This window comes from Miscanthus floridulus, chromosome 8, assembly GCF_019320115.1.
Source record: "Miscanthus floridulus cultivar M001 chromosome 8, ASM1932011v1, whole genome shotgun sequence".
Lineage (NCBI taxonomy): Eukaryota > Viridiplantae > Streptophyta > Magnoliopsida > Poales > Poaceae > Miscanthus > Miscanthus floridulus.
Window position 1 is genome coordinate 218,872,442 of NC_089587.1, and position 18,774 is coordinate 218,891,215.

General features: G+C 44.1%; 1 long non-coding RNA gene across 4 annotated transcripts; it reads right to left on the minus strand.

Annotated features, from left to right (window-relative positions):
* Positions 1-1,051: 1,051 nt before the first annotated feature.
* On the minus strand, positions 1,052-7,480 carry LOC136475007 (uncharacterized). Of its 4 annotated transcripts, none has more exons than XR_010763067.1 (12): positions 7,045-7,480; positions 6,611-6,672; positions 6,423-6,495; positions 3,465-6,337; positions 3,196-3,388; positions 3,031-3,116; positions 2,830-2,919; positions 2,499-2,709; positions 2,315-2,418; positions 1,331-1,470; positions 1,175-1,243; positions 1,052-1,112 (listed from the first exon to the last, which is right to left on the minus strand). It is a non-coding gene; the product is annotated as an uncharacterized lncRNA (long non-coding RNA). The 4 variants fall into 4 exon arrangements; XR_010763066.1 differs by having other exon boundaries at positions 3,465-3,546; positions 6,265-6,337; positions 6,423-6,672; XR_010763065.1 differs by having other exon boundaries at positions 3,196-3,356; positions 6,423-6,672.
* Between the last annotated feature and the right edge of the window lie 11,294 nt (positions 7,481-18,774).

Genomic DNA, 18,774 nt, shown 5'->3' on the forward strand with positions numbered 1-18,774 from the left:
CTTGCTTCCTCTGTAACTCTGATAACATTGTTATATTCCGCTGTTATCATAAATTGAGGTTATATTATGTACTATAATAAAGTGATGTAAGAAATGACTTAAGAATCTTGTAAGCTTTATTCTCTCATTTATGATCCTGATGGAAAATATGGATTTTTGAGTTCTCCCTTAGGGTGTGCTCGATGAAACTGCATAGTTTAGAGTCCTCGCTTGGGTACTTAGTGTCTAATGAAAGATAAGTACTCCTGGAAGGCATTAGATTAGGTGGTCCTACCACAAGAACAACTGGTATGACAGTGGGTCATAGCATGCATTATATGAGCATATGCCATGTATAGACTGATCCTTCCCTTATAGGAGAACACTATGCTTGAATTGGCCATGACGCTCACTCCCCTCAACCCAGACAGTGGCCACCTCTGATGTCACTGGCACGTGATATGTTCTCTGTTCAAGCCGCTAGTCAAGGTTCAACTCGACTCAGTAATCCTTAAGGTTTTCAATGTGTCCCATACTCCTTAGTTGCTGAGAGTAAGGATTCCCATTAAAGATCCTAACCTATTGCTCTATAACTTCTTTATCTTTTTGGGAGCATTGCTCATGGCACTTGCTCATCCGATGCTCGAGGGACGGATCATCGTTGTAAAAATAAAGCTCTAGGTGTCTTTTTCGATACCCTCTTCTTTACCAAATGATCGTATGTTATGGTAAATCTGGCCATGGGCATGGAACGTGTAGACACCATAGATTCGTATGTTAGTGGCCACACGATCTAGGTGGTAGTACAGCGAAGTGAAAAAGAAGTGGTTGTTGAAATATCTGATGTTTGCATGAAAGTGCCTAACATAAGCGTCTGAGCTTGACCACAACCTCATGAGCTCTGATGGTGTCTCAAGAGTTGAAAGATGAATCTTTCCACCCCGACAACAGAATTCGAGCGGTTCACCCTCGATTTTTTTGTGTTGCAGTGCTCGTAGTTCGGCACCGATGGTAGCATGTGCGACTCTGATGGGACATAGCATAAACCTTATCGTATGGATTCGGGACATCAGGCTCACTGTTCTCTTGCTCATCCATGTCGAGATTGTGCTCGACGTCGGTTCCCTCCTCGTCTTCTGACAAAATGTTGATGAGTTACGCGTTGAAAGAATGTTTTGACTATTACGTGGTGTACCTTGTCTGGTGAAAAAGTACGCCTCATCCTCTTCCTCGTCCTCCTGAAATATGGCATCTTCGTCATAGTCTGTGCCACACAGCCACATATTTGATGAGAGAAACATAATGGCATACAAAAAGAACAAAAAAGGGATAAATTTAATAAAGAAAATACCATCCTCGGCCATAGAGTCTGGCGTATGAGCTTGTGCACCATTTGGAGGCATTGAAGAGGTACCGTCAACTATAGACTGTTGTGTCTGTGTACCTATGCAATTATTAGGTGGTGGAACTGGAGTTTCCTGGTGACACCATCTGTAGTAAGAAAAGGTATGAGTTTTTGGAATAGGAGAGCAAAGGTGAAAGTACCAACAATATATAGTGATCAAGGCTAATTACTGTTGTAAACCCCACTCGGTTGAGTCAGGTCGTTTGAATCATTGCACTTTCCATCCACACACCCTCTAGCCCTTGTTCCAATGTTTGCTTCAAAAACCCGATTGCGATGGGATAAATGGGAATTTCTCTCTCCAGTGGTCACTCGATGCCTATGTATGGTCTACGCCGCAACCAATTCAGGGGTCTGGACTTCTAGATTTTGAACTACAGATGGTGTGATGTCAATAGTCGTGCCCCTCGATTCGGGTATTTCCATATCGTGTGAAGGCGTTTTAGGCGATTGAGGTGAAGAAGGAAAAATAAGCTGAGGGGTAAAGTGAGGGCTCTCCATGGCTAATGAGTCCATTGTTGGTTCGGTGTTCTCTCACCGTCCTATTGTAGTTTTTCTTCATCTCTTTTTGCTTTTTCTTCTTCTCTTGTGTAGTCATTTGCACTTTTCTTGCTGTATTTTTTGCCGCATACAAGTCACGCTGCCTCTTGTTTATTAGTGTCTTTTGCTCAGGAGACCATGCAGCCCATCGTGCTCTATCTAGTTTACGCTTACGCTCTTTTGGACACGTGACAATATTGTCGATGGAATTGGATGCATTTACAACACCTATATGTAATAAGAAAAAGTACGGTCTCGATGTCTCATCGATGGAGGACATACAGTAATTCAAATTCTATGATAATAAAGTTTACACAATAGTGTCAGCTACAATGGTGTTCAAACTCCTTTTGTAATTAAGAATAAAGCCAAGATTCTATAAAGGCGTACCCGTTTTATGAACAATGTTGATATCCGTCTCAGTTAAACTGTTATCAATATCACCAGGAGGGGTGATTCCTCGTTTCCTCCAATGCTTAAAGGGATAGGACCGTCTAAAATTTTATTGATATAGTAAGTATCCTACGACACCACGGAATTTTTTGCTGTAAAGAAATCAATATTATTGTTATACCTGTTTATTGGGAAGTCTCCTTTGGAGTCATTTGTAGCATCTTTGCAGACTTTTTATGCATTTTTTTGTGCATACAATTCACGTCATCTCTTATTCAGTAGCGCCATTTGTTCAGGAGACATTGCAGTTTTTCGTGCCCTATCACAATCACACTTACACTCTTTTGGACATGTGACAAGCCGATTGATGGGACTGGGTGCATATCCAGAACCTATATATCATGGAATGACATCTTAATCAACGCACGCTAGGATGGTGTCTAAGCACAACGGTAAGAAACTAACACAGGCATGATTCACAAGAATATCAGGCAATGGATACAAAAGTGTACCTGTTTCATGAATAGTGCTAATATCTTCCTCACTGTCATTGTCATGCACGTCATCAGTGCCACCAATGCAACTTAAAGGTTCCATACCGTCTATAAATATAACCATATAATTAAAATTGAACCATACAACAAGCAAACTATGTTGCAACGACAATTTCAGTCGCCGCACCAATAAATACTTTTATTAGCAGAATAAGTAACCTGATAATTGTTGTAAGCCATTACTGTAGGTTGACTGCCTATAGAGCCGGTCACTATTTTCGTCTGCTCATTATTGGAATTCACATCTGCAAGTTTAAACATAGTAATTGTTATTAATTATAACGCGTATGACAATTAAAATAACACTAAGCAATACCACCATACCTGTTGAATGGGCAGCCATATTGTTTTCAAGATCAACATTCTCTTGGTTACTCATCTTATACCTCTGACGGGGTTTCTTGTTTCTTTCACTCCCCTTTTCATCAGACATTGTTGCATATTGTTCTCCCTCAATCTGCCTCTTCTGCTCATTACGATCCCATCTAGTGGCACCAACCCCGATCGGGTATGATTCCTTTCAATAAAGTTTGGTGTGGAGTTGAAAACATATAAACATAGAACATGTAGAGAGGCTATAAAAGTTTATATACCTCCGTGTGTTGTATTTGTAAGGTCCCCCAAAAGTACCCGATCACAGGTTGGCCTTGGTCTGTCCATCAACACTACCTGTCACTTTTAGCAATACCGTGCCTTTGAAATAATGTGCCCAATTCAATATGGACAAGTGAAAAGCAGTGCAAGCTAGGTGGTTGTAGGGGAAGTAAAGAATCAAAGAAAAGACTATAAATGGTTTGTTTCCAGCTTCATGCTATTGGGAATTCGAAACATAAAATTACTGTGACTAATGAAACAAATCAGATTATATATATTATTAGTAAAGAGATATATGCATGCATCATTCGAATGTCTCAGTGCTTTAAAATGATCTGCCGTATATCAAAATCCATACATCCAGATAGACCATATATACATACAAGGAGTGTATTTTTTTGCAACTCAAATGGTGGGACATTAGAAAGAAAACACATATCCGATTTATGGCATATTTGGCCTTCAAGTCCTAGCAGTTGAAGCATAGTAGATCATGTAAGGAATTGAGATACCATACTTCATTCCATCTATCTTACAGAGCTATAAGGCAACAGGGCGACAAATCCAGAGCAGAATTGAACTTCATTCAGTTGGTTATCTGAAGAGTAACTGCTAACTACTTGTAGGTTGTAAAGAAATCATAATTTAAGATGTTTGAAATATTGAACTGCTTTACAAAACCAACACTGAAATTCAACATATTCTAGCTTACAAAACCAACACTGAAATATTTCCAACAATATAAGTTAGAAAAAGTGGTAAACTGTCAAATAGTGAGTAAGCTAGTAGCGAAAACAAAAGCAACCCATCTGAAGCATAATTTAGTATCGTGGCTATATCTGAATATTTGGGTTCATGTTTTACTACTTAGAAATGTATTCAGGAAGTGCTTTGACTTTTGAAGAAAAAAAGTGGTGTGCACATGGAGGAAGAACCAGAGTGCCAAGCTTGGCAAGACCAAGCTAGAACCTTTGGATTAGGGGGCAGCAAAGATCAGTAGATGGCTCGCCCCTTGAAACCATTGAAAACTGATAAAAAGAGTTGCAGTGGCATGTTTTAGATTATTCCTTTCCAAACTAAGAAAACTATTATACGGTACCTTAGGCACAAGTTGGCTGAAATGCAAATTACAGAATTCCTCTGAACCACTAAAAACTGATGAAAAGATTTGCAGTGGCATGGTTGTCTTTACCGTCGGGGATTCTTTATAGAGTTTTATTAGGCACTTTAAAAAGGTGGCTGCAGGGATGCTCAGCAGTCCTTATCTGACAACAGACAGTAACCAAACAATTTTTTTTGACAAGTTCACTGGGGGGGAGAGTTTCCCCACCTGTATTTGCATTGCTTAATGCTCGCTCTGGCATGAATATTTAAGATTGCATCATTTGATCACGTCGTGATCATAATAGGAGGAAGGAAGGAAAGTAACCAAACAAATTGTCAAAACTGTAAGAAATTCTCAGGACACTTTGTGTGAAGAAGATGCTCAGCTTATATTAGCGCTACCTGTACATACAGAGATGGAGGATGTGGTTGCCTGGCATTTCGACCAAAAAGGTATTTTCTCAGTCAAATCGGCTTATTGTGTTTTCTGTGCAAAGGAGCAGCGGCAAAGCATCCAGGGTGGTGCGAACTGTAGCAACTCAGTGGAGAGGAATGGCTTGTAGGGTAAACTTTGGAAAATTCAGTGCCCAAACAGAACGAAGCATTTTATGTGGCGGTTTGCATACAATTCCCTGGCTCTCAAATGCAATCTGAAAAGGAGAGGCATGGACTTGGATACTTGCTGTTGCATATGCAACACATTAGATGAGGATGGAGCTCATTTATTTTTCAAGTTCAAATGGGTGAAGAAACTGTGGCGTGAACTAGGACTGGAGTCTTTCAGGATTCAGCTAAGCGTTTTGTCGGATGCGAAACAGTGTGTGGAGCACATACTGGCGCTGCCAAGTGAGAAGCAGTGCTTGCTAGTTATGCTGCTGAATAACTGGTGGTGGGAGAGAAACCGTGTGAGGGAGGGAGATAGCAGAAGGAACCATCAGGAATTGGCATGGCTCATTTGGCAGCTTTGCAACTCATGCATACCTGAAACAGGCTGTTACAGGACAGTATGAATTTTGTGAAGAATAATCAAGAGTTATCATCTGAATTGGTTCAATCTTCTATATTTTATAGGATAATACAGCAGGAGAGCAGTTATTACTATAAGGACAATACTCTCTGTACTGTATATATCTATACTCTAAAAAAAATTATAGGAAACAAAATTAATCAATGAAATCTTATTATCAAACCCTAGGAATAATTATGAATTTTTCAAAGTTCACAAAGCTCTAATTAATATCAGAAACATTAAACCGAGAGCTAATTGAGAAGTACTAAACACAAGCAAGATAACTCACTGAAAATAGCTCTAGCTAGAAGCCTAATCAAACCACTAATTATCAAGCATGGATTCAAATAAAAGCAATAGAGAGGTGGCTAGAATCCGCCGAGGATAAATTCAAAGATCTTGCTGCACTGACAACTACCATGCACCCTGCAGCTAGCGAACACATAAAAATATATTGTTAACCAATTAAGCTTGTTCTAACATAAATAACTGCAACTCAAATATTTGACAAAGGAACAATGGTTAAACCAAAGCTCATGCTTGCCACTGCATATCAACCAAGACAAAAGAGCAATATTCAAAGCAATGCAATGGTTGAATTACTGTAGTACAAAAAAGACATTGCCCAGAATAAACTAAACGCACACCTGCAACTCTAGATGCAAGTGCACAAGAGCAGTGCAAACCTGAGAGCTCTGCTGTTGTCAACCTGCTGTGCCAACCTGCTGATGATCTACAGAACAGATATTGTTGGTGCTACTGCAAGGAAATAAAATGTGTTTGTCACAAGAAATCGTAGAACCACCTGCAACTCTAAATGCAAGTGCACAAGAGCAGTGCAAACCTGAGAGCTCTGCTGTTGTCAACCTGTTGTGGCAACCAACTGATGATCTACACCACAGATATTGCTGGTGCTACTGTAAGGAAATAAAATGTGTTTGTCACAAGAAATCGAAGAACAAAGCGGAGTTGGTCTGTGGTTAATGCTGTAAACTTCATCCTGTAGAGCATAGAGAGCACAGCTCCTCTTACTGAACGAACAGTTGCTGCAGCGAAAACTGCTGTTCCTGGGCTAGCTGCTGCTGCTACTTGACCTGTAGATCAGGGACATGAGATGGCTGCTGCTGTTGGCACAAAGTGAAAGAGCAGAGAGAGGTCTGGTGCTGCACTGCTGCCTAAAAACAGTAAAAATGCATTGTAAAATTTTGGCCGGCCGTGGCTGCCTGGCCCTGGTTTTAGGATTTTGGTCGGCCGCTGGCTAGATGTAGCCGGGCGGGGCTGGCCCCTAGCCGGCCGGGGGTGTCTGCTGGCCGGCTGTGGCCTGGCCATAAACAGACGATGAAAGCAATTCACATGTAACTGAATTCTCTATCCTTCCGAAAGCAATTGCCGGACTATAAACATTAGGTGGGATGCAAAACAAAATTGAATTATCGGTTAATGAATAGTAGGTCAATCAGCAGCACCTGGAATGGGCGGCGGGCGTTCACGATGGGCTGTGATGCTCGATCGACGGGTGTTCATAGGTCCACGTCGACGACGTCGGCTCCGTCTCTGGTGCGTAGGAAGGATGGCAGGCCACCACAAACACCGGTGGTAGGGCTGCCTGAACGCGGGGCGATGGGCGGCGATGCCTGTTCACCAAGGTGTCCTGCCGGCGACGCAGGCTCTAGGTCAGATGTCGGCGACGCGAGCATGCGCAATCATGGCGTGCTGGCCCGGCGAGGGAGATCGAGGAGACGGAGGGGTCGTGGACTTGGTCACGGAGGCAGCGGGGCGCAGGTCACGGACGGTGGCGGGGTCTCACGGCGCACGGAGTCTCACGGACTTGGTCACGGACGGTGGCGGGGTCTCAAGTTGCGGAGGCCGATCGCGGAGAAAGAATGTCGCCGAGACGCACGATGGTTATTGGGTCACAGAGAAAGAAGGTGATTGTGACGCACGATGATGATTGGGTCGCGGAGAAAGAATGTGATTGTGAGTCAATAAGGCAAGGAGTCTCACGATGGTGATTGGGTTCCACCTTCCTTGTATTGGGTCGCGGCAATTCTGGTTTGCACGGAGTCCCACGATGGTGATTGGGTCCCACCTTCCTTGTATTTGCATGGAGTAGATCCTTCCTTGTATTGGGTCACGGTGTTTGCGCGGCGTTTTGATTCTACGAAGCCGTAGGATCGCAAGACGAGGGAACGACGACCCCAAAACTTTGTCGCACAAAAAATTGTTCACGTTTTGTTCTTTTTAGTTGTGGGAGACTTTGACCAGCTTTGAGTAGCAAGAGACGGTACCAAATAAATGCATTGTTAATACTTCATGGTGGCAGTTCTTTTGTTATAGATATTGTCGCGATTTTATAGACCAAGCTTAAGATAGACTAAACTACCTTACATTTTGTAGTCTAAGAGCATCTCCACAAAATTCCTTTTCCTTTTCTAAAAAGCTTGATATAGCGAGAAAACTGAGTTGTATACTATATGGGAGATGAGCTCTATCAGATTGAGAAAGCACATCCCCTTTCTTTGAGAATTAAAACCACATCCCCTTTATTTATATGCGATCTACATGTCAATGACAAAAAAATCTCTCTCCCTCCCATCTCTCTTGCGGCTGATACATCGAACAGCAAAAAACGACAACTATAACCAAAATACCATTTGCACACCGTAACGATAGCCTATAGAACAACAGAGTCAGTCAAATGCAACGAAGTATAGAAGCATTTCACGGTCGCAAATGACATCTTGTAGGGAACAATAAGAAACGAAGCTTGGGGTCCCCCTCCGTCCCCCCCCCCCCCCCCCCCCCCCCCCCACACACACACACACACACACACACACACCCCGCATCTATAGGTGGTTCAACCTTTGGACGGGGCCAATTGCCTCCCGCAACACACGCTTCTTCATCTAGTATATCTCAATCAGAATGCATAGGACACAGAGGAGCACACAGACTAGAACCAAACCACTAACGACTACTAGCCTTGGAACCAATGGCGAAGCTACAATAAATTAGAGCGAGTGCACTTGCTTAAGGGGTACATATATGGTGAAATTTCAGACAAACTAATTGTTTTACATTTTTTAGGGGTGCATTTGCACATCTAAACACTATATATCTTCGCCCATGTTTGGAACACCACATATATCTTTTCCCATGGCTTGAAATACTATATCAAAGCCAAGCCATATGCATTATATTTATTTCCTATATATACATAGTATGTAGATTCCCGAACCAAAATGACACCTCCATGGCTCCATTGCCACATAGATGGAAGTTTATATTGTATAAATTACATCCAATGGATTCTAGATTATAGATGAAGAAGCCCACTGTCTTGGATGAAACATAGAACTTGAAAACCCGATCACTTAAACAAGTAAATCTAAAATGTTCAGCAATGTGGCCAATCGTGGCTCGAAGAAGAAAGACCACAAAAACCTCTGAGGATCAAAATTTACAACAAACAAAAGCATCCACGAGAGAGAAGGACTCAGCACCAAGAGTTTTCTTGTCACTGGTAGACCAAACCTACACCAGATTATTACTTCTTACTTCTAACAAGAGCAAAGTTGAGACCAGGGAGATCCATGTCATGAACCGAAGTGGATAATAGGAAGGAGATCAAGCCCGACAGAGAGGGGGAGAGCCTACTTAGAGCCATGGCAACCGGGCCCTGGCACAAGTGCGACAGGAAGGATGAAGCACCATTGCCTTCACCAAGCAATATCTGAGGAGTTCATTGCCTACCTTGTTTCAACAGGCAGGTAATTTCGTACTCACCAATAATAAGATTGCAACCAAAGGGGTAGAAAGCAACATGGCATAGCGTACCGGTCTATGTTGCAGTTTGGGAGCTCCTATTTATTTTCACATTTTGGGATAAAGAACTGACAACACTCGAAGGGAACACATGCATCCGAAGGTTGTCAAAGTAGTTCCAGAGTGCTACTAGTCAGGAGCGGATCTAGGAGGTAGCTCCGCCAATTAGGAGGTGCTTGAGAGTGTTATAGAGGTTGGAGATGAAGAGGAGTTGTGGCTTGGGCAAGCAAATCAATGGCTAAAGAGTCGGGTGAATGATTCTTACAATTAGACTTTCTATTAAGGCCCATAAGAAAGTAACCCATAAAGGCCTTCGTCACTTATCTCAAATCTAGCTGCAAGTCTTCGCACCCAGTTGATCCCGACTCGTCAACTCCCAACCCATGAGCAAAGAAGCTGCGATAGCACCGACAAGCGTTCTGGCTAGGGACAGAATCGAAGCAGAGTGGTGGAGTAGCCCAAGTGCATGTTGCAGACCTGTGTTTGGGTGGAGTCATTGGCGGATCCAGGGGGGGGGGGGGGGCTGGGGGGGGCTGCAGCCCCCCCCCGGGAGAGTGATTTTGCATTGATATTACTGTAGAATTACTGTAGAAAAATGTGATTTCATCATTAATCTTCGACATTTGTTCTAAATCTCTATTGATTAGCCCCCCCTGAGATGCTCATCCTGGATCCGCCACTGGGTGGAGTAGACATTAGGCGTCTGTACTGCCTGCCGGGCGGCGCGGTGACGCATCTATAAGGATCATGTTTTCATTATATCATGTCTTTTAGTTTTGATGAAAACACAATTTCAGGACTAAAACATGTGTTAGAGAGGTTGCAAGGTTAAACACGTGTAAAAGAATCACCAAGCGAAACCCATGGTGAACATCTCGCCCAAATTTAAAAATTTTCATATTTGATTTCTTTTGCCTTCTCGACGTAGCTGAAAGCGTTGGAATTTCTTATATTTTCATCCCCAATTAAAATGGTATTTGATGATTTTTTTCATGTTCCAACATACAGACATATATAGACCTAGTAAGTACTACCATATGTTTCAGATTATAAGTTATTCTGGCATATAGATATTCACTGTAACGACCCGAGTTCGTTGCAACCTAGGCAACCATCTTGATTATTGGAAGGAGTCAACCATTGACCCTCCATGAGGACTCGCAACGTGCAGCACGACGCCTGATGTAAAAAACCCAGCGAAGCACCTTGTGAGAATCCCCGAATAACCATAGTCAAGCTCATATCCGGATTGGAAGAGAACATCTACATGGATTAGCAAACCATCTATTGACATCATCAACACCCAATCAGTCCTAAGGACATACCCCATCATGATACCATGGTCATCGATAACATTCACCCAAGGACTTAGTCAATTCAGCAAAGACCGGACCATCCGACAAGAGTTATGACAGAACAAGGTTAAGTGGAAATAAGTTGTTTCTTATGTATGGACCTGGACCCACATGTCAATACGAGTTGGAACACTTCACCAGCTGAAGGAGCACTCTACCACTCACCCTCTCACTTATCAATTCATTTGCAAACACACACACTCTCTCTCTCTACCTCACAAGGAAAAGGAAGAACCCTAGAACTAGAGAGACAAAAGGAATGGCGAGGGGATTGAAGGAGGAGAGGAGGAAGAAGAAGAGAAGCATCAGCACCTCCCCATGAACTCCATCAGCATCTTCAACATAGTCATGGTGAGCTCATGAGAGTAGCTCTCATTTCGTGGATTTCCCCCAAAGTGGTTAATGTGTGGTTTTTGGTGAGAGGTTGGAAATGATGGAGGCTTGGATGGAAGAAGAGTTGGATCTCCAATCTTTTGGCTATGGAAGCTCTTAATCTCTGAGCCAAGGATCTCTACCTCAATCTCAAGGTTTATCTCTTATCTCATGAGTTGGGTTTAATTCTTAAGTCCTAAGCCACACTTAGTGAGACTAGCTTACAACCTAGCCATAGTGAGCCTAGTAAGCCACCTAAACTACCATAGGGATGTTTGGCACATGCAAGAAGCACAACTCCACAAATCTAAGCTTGAAACCTAGGATTTCCCTAGAGCATAGGTTCTGTCGCTCGTGTGACGGAGTGTCCGTCAACTCAACAGAGTGTCTGTCAGCCCTTAAGAAACCACTAAGGAACCTTATCCCATGCCAGCTTAGCACAGCGGAGTGTCCGCGGTATTGCGCGGAGTGTCCGCTAACCCATGCTGAGAGCAACGTAAGTATCAGGGAGTACCCAACAGCACAACGGAGCATCCGTTGAGTTATAGAGATAAATATTCAGCAACCCGAGAGCACCCAGTTCGTATCGGAGAGTCTGTCACTTGACCGGACTATCCGATGTGGGCAAAGAGCCCTAGAAATACCTAAGTCCCAAAACCTACCAGAGTCTACGTGAACTCCACGGAGCGTCCGCCAACTAGTACAGAGCCAGACCAGAGACAACCCAACTCGGTGTCCAATATAGCGGAGTGTCCGTCGATAGGACAGAGTGTCCGCCAGTCACTGGAAGAATGAGCTTGCTTAAGCAACCTATCCGAGTAACCAACCAGCAACCGAGGGAGCTTAGTCACAACCAATGCGGTGGTAGAGCCATAGTTAGATGCCTTTCTCTAAGTTCTAAAGTGGTAACCTAATCCTATCCACCCATGTTCCTCCTCGTCGCCCCGATCGTCGATGTATCTCTTAGTCGATCTCTTGTATTCTTTCAGGACCGTCTCGAATGAGGAACGTGTTTAAAGTCGTCATCGTCAGCTTCGTTATATTAGATCAGCAGCACCACTAGGTAGGCACCCCACTATTATGAACCCTACTTTGGATACTTATCAAGTTACATTATGAGTTATGCATTGCATGTAGAGTTGGATAATGGTCTTTTCCACCTTACACCTAGAGTCTTTTAATAATCTATTATAAGCCTCTCATCTAAACAATGGAAATGGGAACGCTTAATGCTTATTGCTTAGTTGTTGGAGTAACGGTAGAAGTCGAGCATGAGAAGGAAACTCATACTCGCGCGTGTAGGATGCTACACCTAGATAATTAACTACTAAAACCAATGAGGGTACAACCTGACTTACCTTACTAATCTGGCTAAGGAATAATACCATGTCCCTAAATTGATAATCTTGATGATAACTTGTATATCTTGCTCATGCGAGGGGTAGGTCGTCGTGAGTGTGGGATCTCAGATGACATAGCTTGTGGAGCAATAAGGACCGTGTATGGGATACGTAAGTCCGAGTAACCACTCGTACAGACCACATGTCGTGGATGGGGTCGACAAGCCGAGTAACTAGTTGCGACTTGTTTATCCGTGAAACTGGCAAGGGGGTGGCGCCGGTTGGGAATGTCCGGGACATTGACCGGGAACCCAGTTGAACCTTTCATGTGACACTCGGGACGGATTAGAGAAAGGTTGGAGACATGAGGCAACCCTTATCTCTGGTGCACGAGATATGGAGGTTCGTCCCGTTTCTTCATGTGGGTATAGTTGTACACCTCTGTAGAGTCTTGAAAGCCTAGAGTCCTTCAGGACGAAACCATTCGGTTGTTCTTTCTTTTTATACCCATGGTAGAATGGATGATGGACTATGAGCACTTTTGTTATAACGATAAATGCTTTAAACCTATTGTTAAGTATAGCATGTCATACTCTAAATAACATCATTGCTTTCCGCACTTATACAAATGCCTGATATTCACTCTGTGCATCTACCAAATATTATACGTTGGAATTAAGTCCTGCGAGTACGCAATATACTCACGGTGCGGCCGATAAAGTTGTTTTGCAGGGTGCCAAGGCATTCATTTGGAAGTATCTCCGATGAATGCCACGGTTAACAGACCTTGGAGCGGGCGCCTCCAAGATGAGTTGCGTGTATCCCGGTGCGTAACTGAGAGACCTGAGATGTAACCTAGAATGAGTTAGCCGGTAGAATGGAAATAGTAGACTGTTTAGTAGATTTACATCCTTAAGCTTATGTTATTGTTAATAATGTTTCACTCGAACGTTTGAGAACTAAGTGTGTAACCAATTGGGTGGTCTGTCAAGCCTTGTATCGGGTATGTGAGTGTAACTCAACGCAAAGATTTTAAAGAGGAGTTGCTTAGTGCGCTCCTGGGGGCCTCGAAGTCGTCAGCTCAACAACCCCCGTCGGCTTTGGTATCGGTTCCTGACAGGACGGGTATCGGGGCGCGACATTCACTATCTCTAGATGTATAACTTTTGCTATGTATCTAGAAAAATGTGAACAACTCATAATTTAGAACGGAGGAAACATGATGGAAGGGATAAAACTGAAACAGGTTGGCGGAACGGTGGAGGTGGGTTTGGGGTAGTTTTGCTTGTTTGGAAGCTGTAGGGTTGGGCCGAATGGGATGGTCGACTGTACGAGACAAGCAGTTGGGCTGGTCCAGTACAAGTACACAACACAAGCGTCATGGACGTAAGATTGGGCTGACCCCTAAGACGGTCCTTTTTTCACTGTTATTATTACGAGTCCTTTTTTTACGGATCTTTGTCAGAGTTGGCTTGCCTCAGATGTTCTAACTTTTGATCATTAATTACCAGTAACTCAGTAAAGCATAATAAGCGGCTGCATGACCTGGTAATGGTAACTGGCAACCCAGAAGATCCATAGCACGACGTTTTCTCGCCGAGATTCCCCGGCTTCGTCGCTGAACCTCTGTTTGCTAGCTCCCGCACAGAACTGCAACTGGTGGATAAAGCCTTTGCTGCTGTCTCTGTCCAAGCAAAAGGTCAGGCGAAATTATCCAATCGAAATCGATGCATATCCACTCGACACCGAGCGATCGGTACAAACCTACCACGACGAATATCCCCTACTGGATTGGATCATTGGATGAGTATTCCAACGCCTCTATTTTTCTTTCCGCTCCTGAAGTGGTTGGTCGTTGAACCTTGGAAGAAAACCAAGAGGGGAGAGATCAACTTGGACATAGTGGGGTTCAGTTCAGACTTCAGAACATACCAACCCCTCCTCTGCTTATGCAGGTGGTGCTGGGGCTGCTGATAAATTAGTACCAGTCGGTTGGTAGAGCGTCATTGTTTGACATCACAGTTGTGCAGGAGACACCAGTAACCCTGGCCTGGACCCTGGATGAAGTGTCAGTCCTGTTGCTTTTCTAGACCTGTCAATCTGTTACTCTGTTATTAGCAACAAGAAGCCATATGCACAGAAGACTTGTTACTTTTTTTTTTTTTTGAAAAACAGACTTGTTACTTCATGAACTCACAATTTGCAAGTAATCTGATCATAATTGGCAGGCTGACATAGATATGGCGTAATGATCAAAGTTAGGAAGCGGTCATGTTCCTGCATCCGGTAGGTATGGCCTAATGATCCGTCAAATGGAGGCTGACACGGCACTCTTTTTCGTTAATTAAAAATATATATATGGCGACCTCGATATACTGAATGAAACTCTCGGATGTCGAGGAGAAACTTAGGCCATGTTTTGTTCCTACCGTTGCTCCTAAAATTCCTATCACATTAAATGCTTATATATGCATGGAGTATTAAGTATAGACTAATTATGAAATTAATTACATAACTTGTGACTAATTTACGAGACGAATCTTTTAAGTCTAATTAGTCCATGACAACGTGGTACTACAGTAAATATATGCTAATGATAGATTAATTAGGCTTAAAAAAATCGTCTCACAAATTAGCCTTCATCTATGTAATTGATTTTGTAACTAATCTATATTTAATATTTTTTATTAGTATCTAAATATTTGATGTGACATGAATTTTAGAAGCGATTAAAGAACCGATAACCCTTCAGCAACATGGTATCTGTCCTCAATCAAATCATTGTCGGGAGCTTGGGAATCTACAGCACGTTTGCACAGCTCTCTCCGTTCCCACACTGTTGCTACGCCTGATGAAATGATTACTCCTACCATGGTACTACTAGTCTTTGATATCCTGGACAGTAGCATCAGTGCTGGTTTAGTTTCAACCAAATTCCAAAAAAGTGCTACAGTAGTTATCACATCGAATCTTGCGATATTTATATGGAGCATTAAATGTAGACGAAAAAACTAATTACACAGTTTGGTTGAAAATTATGAGATAAACGTTTTGAGCCTAATTAGTCCATGGTTGAACACTAATTGTCAAATAAAAACAAAAATATTACGATAGCCAAATTCTCAAAATTCACAAACTAAAGACGCACTCGGTACTCTAGAATTTCATTTTTTCCCGGACACGTGAAGCAGCCCAGGATTGCATCCTTTGGCGGACGGAGGGGGAGTAAGATATAACGTCTGATTGGGGACACGCAGCGGGCAGCGCGGCAGGCCAAAACCAGATAGAGTACGAATCCCAATACTGTGCTTGACAGCTAGTATGCCAAGTCATCGACGATCATGACGCTAACCTTTGCTGACATGGGCCCTGTTGATTTCTTTTTATAATCCATACTTTTTAGCTCGTTTTTTTGGCTCGTTTTTTTAGTCGGAATAATGTTTTTTCTCACAGTAAATCAGTTGGAACAGTGTTTCGGCTTGTTTTTTCAGCGAAGCGAACGGGGTAATGATATGATATATACTGTACAAATGAAGAAAGAAATAAATAAGTGTGTTCCTTTTCACGCGAAAAGGCCCTGGCGTTAGTTTTTTATGGGCATGGTAGTGATCGTACGTAAAGGTAGCTAGCTCGGCGTGAACGCGTGGTGCTCAAACTCTTCTATCCAATCGTTTGCCCATGCGCCGTCCATTCTCCCTTTTTTGCAACAAATCAAACCAAAATTAACAATTGCCCTGGTGTATCGTGTCGTGTGCAGGAGATGCATATCTTTCTTCTTCTTATAAATTCCGTCTGCTTTGTCACGTAGGAGTATGTGCATGTGTGCCAAAAGCAAAACGTGCACGCATCTTTGTCGAGTGCCAGGTATGCAGAGTAGTAGGCCCAGTTAGGCTCTGGTTTCTGAACTTGGGGAGGCACGGCCTACCTAGGAAGCGCTGGCTGGCTCCCAAGTCCCAACCTCCGAGTCCAAGGAGGTGCTGTCGCGAGCAGCATGATCTCATCAGGGCCTCGTTTAGATGCATTCCAAATTCCAAGTTTTTTCACTCTCTCTCCATCACATCAATTTTTAGCCACTTGCATGGAGTATTAAATGTAGGTAAAAAAAATAACTAATTACACAGTTTAGTTGGAAATCACGAGATGAATCTTTTGAGCCTAGTTGGTCCACGATTGGACAATATTTGTCAAATAAGACGAAAATGATACTATTCATCGGATTCACTTTTTTTCGCAATCTAAACGAGGCCCAGATTACGGTACGTTGCTGTCCTGGCTTGGCAAACTGGCAACCGGAATTCAGAAGCGTGCCCAGTACATTCGACTTTCGTAGCACGACGTGCTATGCTACCCTACCCATGTCCACTCCCCGCCGTTCAGGACTGAGGTCCAGGTCCAGGCAACTGGTACGGTGACACCCAGGCATCAGGCCGTCCAATAACGTACGAGGGTCCACAAGCGTCAACTGCCCGCCATGCCATGCGCCACCCAAGGTGCATGCAACAATGCTCCGCTCACAAGCCTCAATTCTCAGCGTCGTCAGACCAGGAACCAGATATGTTCAGTGTGACAACACGGGCTTTAAAAAAAATTGACAGAACGCTTGCCGGCATGTATTAGGTAGCAGTACCAACTGCTTCGAGCCTCTGACTTTTTCGACGTTTCCGTTTCAGATTTTCAACGTACTATTCTGGTTCAGGTTGACGTTCAAAGTGCAGTTTGAGACCATAGCCGTCTTCACAGGTAAAGATGGCAACGGGCCCCGATATCCGATACCCGATGGGTATTTGATCCATTAGGGAATGGGGATGGGATCATATGTTTACCCGCGGGCATCTAAATGGTAAAGAATCCATACCCGACGGGTATAGCGGGTACGAGAACGTTCCCTGTTTATCCGTCCCCGTTACCCGTTGGGGAACCCGACTATTTGACCTGTCATGCGAGTATTAGGCCCAAAGGAACTCAACATAGGTATTTTGGTCCAAATCTGAACAGTCATATATATAGTTTGTGTGTTCTAGGAACCCTCGTTCAATTTTTTCTCACCATCTCCGCCAGCAGCACAAGCACGCCTGTCTCACGAGCGCTCGTGCCTCTCGCTTCCTCAGTTTGGTCTCTCTGACACCTTTGCTCGTCCTCCTCGCAACCTCGCTCATTCTCCTCGGCATCTTCGAGACTCCGACACTTATACCCGGGTGAAAAAGAAACGTCTCCGATTGTAAAGCTGCGACCCCAAGTGTCCTTGTTTATCGGGTATGCAGTACCCGTCGGGTATCTGTTACCCGACCGATACCCGACGGGTATGGGGATGGGCAAGAATCTATACCCGAGACAGTTAATGGGGATGGGGACGGGATGAATTCTTCGTAGCGGGGAAGAGAACATTCCAGCGATACCCGACGGGTATATCTCCGTTGCCATCCTTAATCACAGGTAGTACCGTAGTAGGTCGAGCCGAGGGCCGAGCTCAAGTGTAAGGTCGGTCGCTGCAAGATCTAGAAGAAGGGCACGGCACGAGCATGCCGTCAGTTCTGCAGGAGGAGTGAGACCAGTGCGCGTAACGATTTCCTACGCTCGCATCTCCGGTTAGGCGGGCTCGCAGCAGAGCAGGCCCGCGCATCACGCCCGGGCCCGCGCGGCGGCGACGGCGTGGGCCAAAGAAAACGAAAAGGCCACCAGAGACGGAGAGATCAGGATTCAGGAGCGAGGAAACGACATCCGGACGGCATCGCATCGCTGTCGCCCGCCGTCCATATGACCACGTGGCCCCCCGCCTGGCACGATCATTCGTCCCATTTTTTTCTGGGTGTCCTCCCAAAGCAGAGATGTGCCGTGCCGACTCCGTGGTCGCATGCGCATCCTGCATGCAGCACGCGTACCGTTTGGAGGTGAGGTGCAAGATTTGCGTACTACCAGGAGCATCTAACTGTCAGAGTAACGGCTCTGACAAGTTCCTGGATGGATCCGGCTTCTGGACGTAGGGTAACGGCTCTGCACAGCTGTTTTTTTCTACCCTTGCCAGAGTGTGTAGAAGTAGCAGGACTTCTGGCATTGAGATCTGGCTGGCCCTGTATTCAGAATAAACGGCAGCGTTAGGTCGAAACGCAAAAGCTCGATTTGACGTATCCCTGGATCCTTGGTTACAGTCGTCAATCCACCAGTTTTTAGTGAAAATAGTGACAACGACGACCGCTTTGATTTCTGCCTACTCCATCTCATTGGTCGATCGATCTTCACTTGGACTTCAGTATGTATGATGGATCATTATCTTAAAACAAATCCCTTGATGGATTGCACGGAACCG